General features: G+C 42.7%; 1 pseudogene; it reads right to left on the bottom strand.

The window, feature by feature from the left end:
- Positions 1 to 1,926: 1,926 nt before the first annotated feature.
- On the bottom strand, positions 1,927 to 3,671 carry LOC104610262 (phenylalanine ammonia-lyase-like; annotated as a pseudogene).
- Positions 3,672 to 4,183: the final 512 nt, after the last annotated feature.

Genomic DNA, 4,183 nt, shown 5'->3' with positions numbered 1-4,183 from the left:
AAGAGGAACTGTCCTGCCTACCTGGAATCTAAGAAAGGTAATTTCGAAACTTGTGTCATAGAAACTAATCTGTTAGTTGCTTCTGTGTCCTAGTGTGTTGACTCTGTGGCTTCAACTCATGCGTGTAATTCACTGCAAGGGTTCAAAGTAAACAGAAGGCTGAGTGAAGGAGAAGTGACACTTTACTTGGGGACTTCAGCAAGTGCACATTTTTTTATGACGTCTGCAAAAATGGTTATTGATCACTCCAGGAGGTGGAGATTGAACTAGGATGGCACCTAGAAGTGAGGGAGAGAAAAGACTGCAGAAAGGAATGTGTTCTTTCTGTGGAATTTGCCCCTATTTATAATCCTTTCAGGATCAACTTCCTAATCTGATTAGGAATGAAATTTTCTAATCTAAATCTTGTATTTAGATATGGACTCTCAAGTTGATAAGACCTATCTTATCTAATTGCTAATCCCACTCAGATTATAAACCCAAAATGGCCAATTTTAATTAAATCACTTAAGCCTAGTTCAAAATGGGCCTTAGGCCCATTAAGTCATATTGTTCACTTAACCCATTATATGCTGACTAGTTTGGTTCTCTTTGTATGGCGTGGGACCGTAGCATTGATCTACACATCAGCCACATGGGTTCAGCCCAGCCTTTGTTACAAGGCCTGGCTAAATTCACTATAAGTCACAATAAACCCGTAAGTCCATCACCATGGGCTGGCCCAACATTTACACTAAATGGTCTTTGGGTCGAGCCATCTTGTGAAGGCCCAAGGACTATGGGCAGATGCAAGATTAGCCTATCAAGTGTTACCCTCAATGGTCTTATGCTTAACCTCTTAGCCCTTAATGATCATACACTGCCCGACAAGAGAGGACCTCTCCCTCGGCTGCAAGGTACAGTGCTGCACTCTCTACTCACATGGACCCCGGGAATTAAAACTTTTTGCAAACATTTTGTGAAACCATAATATATAAGTGTATCTCTATATAAATATATTTTGCAAAACAAATTTCAACAAGTTTGAAATCAACTTCCGACAATTTAGGTTTCCATCAGAAAGAGTGCATTCCTTGATCATTCACCTTGTCCAACAAAGGGGTTGATCTTGTCACTATGATCACCCCCTCAGGTGAATTCTTGGATTGTCCCAACATTCTCAGGTTTTGACCCGGTCAAGGATCTCACTGGTTGGCATATCAAAGATAGCCTAATCCAGCACTTAGTGCAGTACCATAATCGAGTCTAGGAGTTAGGTGTAACATTCCAGTTTTGCCCATCTATCTCCAAGGTCCAAGGCAATGCTGGAATTTGGTCCAGTTTAGAGTTTCAAGAAAACCCACACTACATGTACCTCGGGTCTCACCCAGACAGCTGAGACAAGTCACCCTAACCAACTTGGTGGCACATCAGTGTCAACTTTGGCTAGATAAATCTCCCCAGATCTATCCGATGGTTGTGAAGATTCTAAACTAACACGAGTCTCATAAGTGTCTAGTTTAAGGGTATTACACAAAAAGACACAAATATAACATGAATCAAATATGTACTTTATTCATTTACAATAAATGTCATAATGTACATCAACTGATTGGAGCTAAGGGCATACACTGTTTAACATGTAAAAGGGAATTTATGGTCTCAACTAATGGGATGAAAATAAAAAAAGGACAAAAAGTAAATTGATAGTTGCTATGTGAATTCAAACAAATTTTCAATAAATCACATAAATTCTATGGAAAACTCCCGATAGGTAGGTACCCTGTACTTAAGCTGAGTGCCAATTTAGTACCTTAACTTTAAAATGCGACAATCTAGTACCCCAACTTTTGAAATGCAACAATTTAGCACCCACCGTTAATAAACCGTCAGTTATGTATATCATGTGACTTTATGTGAGATTTAATATTTTTGAAAATGTCAAAATTACCCTTGAAATAAAACACACTGTTTATTATCTTCTTTCTCCCTCTGCTGACCCAGAAGTTGACGTTTACCCAGAAACACACTGTTCATTTTCTTCTCTATGTGCTCTCCAGGACTCACCTTCTTTGCACCTCTCAGAAGCTCAGTCCCTACTTCTGTCCTCACAAACCTATATATGGGATAAGTCCTACATTACTTAATCCTGTTTGGTATGGGGAAATTGCCATTATCGAATCTCTCCCTGGCCTTGGCTACCTCCTCACCCAATATCACCTTCAATTCCTCTTGAAATACAGGTATCCGTTTAAATATTGAGTACCCGCTGTTAGTTTCCCCTTCCTCTTTTGGAGATTCCTGAAGCTTCTTTTCCACCAGGAGTTCCCACAGTTGGAGGAGTAGAGCATATGATGGGTTCATCGGATCGCCGAGGTAGGAAAACACAGGTTGGTGTTCGACAATTTGCAAGATTTCCTTCTCGTAGAAATGGGTTTCGAGCATCGACCCGTCTTTACCCATGTATAGTGTCTTCCTTATTGCTTGGTTGACGATGTGTTTCATCACTTCCTTCATGTTCTCCTCCAAATGTTGAAGATCAATCACCTGGCAAAGTGCCACCATATACGTTGCTGACATGAGCTTTAAGATCTCTATGGCTTCTGTGCTCTTTCTTGCGAAGATCAAACAAAGGGAGTTACGTCCTGGTTATGTTGTTCTACACTTTGGACATGCGTGGTGACTGGGTTGGCTAGGTATTGAAGCTCTGTGCAGTAGGTTGCCATGGCGATCTCCGCACCTTTGAACCCGTAGTCCAGGCTCAGGTTAGGCCCTCCGCTCAGATTGGAAGGCAATCCGTTGTTGTAGTAATCACAGACGAGCTTGGAGAATTGAGCCAACATGAGCTTCCCAATGGTTGGGATGGCAATCCTGAGGTTATCCATCAAGACCCCGATTGGCGTTCCTTGGAAATTCCCTTCGTGCAGAGCCATGTCGCGAGCCACATCAATCAATGGGTTGTCGTTAACAAAGTTGATTTCTCGCTTGATAGAGTGAGTCGCCATGTGAATCACTTCAATCTGTGGCCCAAGCCATTGAGGGGAGGTCCTGAGCACGTAGCGATCCTGCTTGGGCTTTGTAAGCGGGTCCTTCTCGTGACGAGACTTTGCCTCTTTCATGTAGTCGCTCTCTTCTAGAAGGAACTCCATGATGGCCGCCGGTTCGATTTGGCCGGGATGGTGCTTCAACTCATAGGTCAGCGAATCAGTGAACTCGGGCTTCCTATGCATGACTTCGCAGAACAAGGCCGAGAGTACTTCAGTAAGGAGAGCCAATATATTGGTGTCAAAACAAATTGTGGTAGCAACAGCAGAACCGACTGCAGTTCCATTCACTAGAGCTAGACCTTCCTTAGCCTGTAGCTCAAATAGAGAAGGGATTCCAGCTTGCTTCAGTGCCTCCAAGGTCATGATTTCTTCATCATTCGGGGTGACTATTTTCGAGTTATGCTTGCCAGTTAGTAAACCTGCAATGTAAGACAATGGCACGAGATCACTGGAGGCGTTGATAGTCCCTCTCAAAGGCAACTTAGGAATCAAGTTTTGGTTCATGAGCTTGGACATGGCTTCCAATATCTCCCACCTTATCCTAGAGTAACCTTGCATCACCGTGTTTGTGTGAACGAGTATTGCTGCTTTGGCGTAACTAGAAGGAAGATTCTCCTTCTTGATGACACTGGCCGACCAACTCATCGCCCAAAGACATCCAAGCTGCCACTACCAAGGCCGTTGCTGCCACATTCAGCAAGTAACCATTGAGAAGTAGTCATGAAGCCGACGCTGAAGGCGGGCCTAGCGAACAAGAACCAGAGTTTCTTCCAATCACTTACTCTCCATCTCTCACCACCACATCCGAAGACACCCAAGAATATGACAAGAAGATGTTTTGACCTTACCAAGGTTCTCTATGATGGTGTCAATATGATCTTCATAGGGTTAGTTTCGATTTTAGCGGATAGGTTGATAAAGAAAGTTAGATGATACTGAAAGAATGGTAAGATCCATCATATGGACGCCAAAAAGGTTGCGGAATGGATGGGCGAATTTCTAAAATTTCTTGCCATTCTTCCAACTGGGAATCATATTCCCTGAATTTTCAAGATTTATCTTTAATCAAAACCAAACCAATTCTGAACCAAAAGAGAAGGGAAGGCATATACCTGATCTGGAGAAGCAGTATCTCCCAACATTGGTGTTCATGCCCA

Source organism: Nelumbo nucifera, chromosome 3 (genome assembly GCF_055504915.1).
Source record: "Nelumbo nucifera cultivar China Antique chromosome 3, China Antique-T2T, whole genome shotgun sequence".
Taxonomy (NCBI): Eukaryota; Viridiplantae; Streptophyta; class Magnoliopsida; order Proteales; family Nelumbonaceae; genus Nelumbo; species Nelumbo nucifera.
Note: the sequence above shows the minus strand (reverse complement) of the source record. Positions and strands in the feature narration are given on the sequence as shown.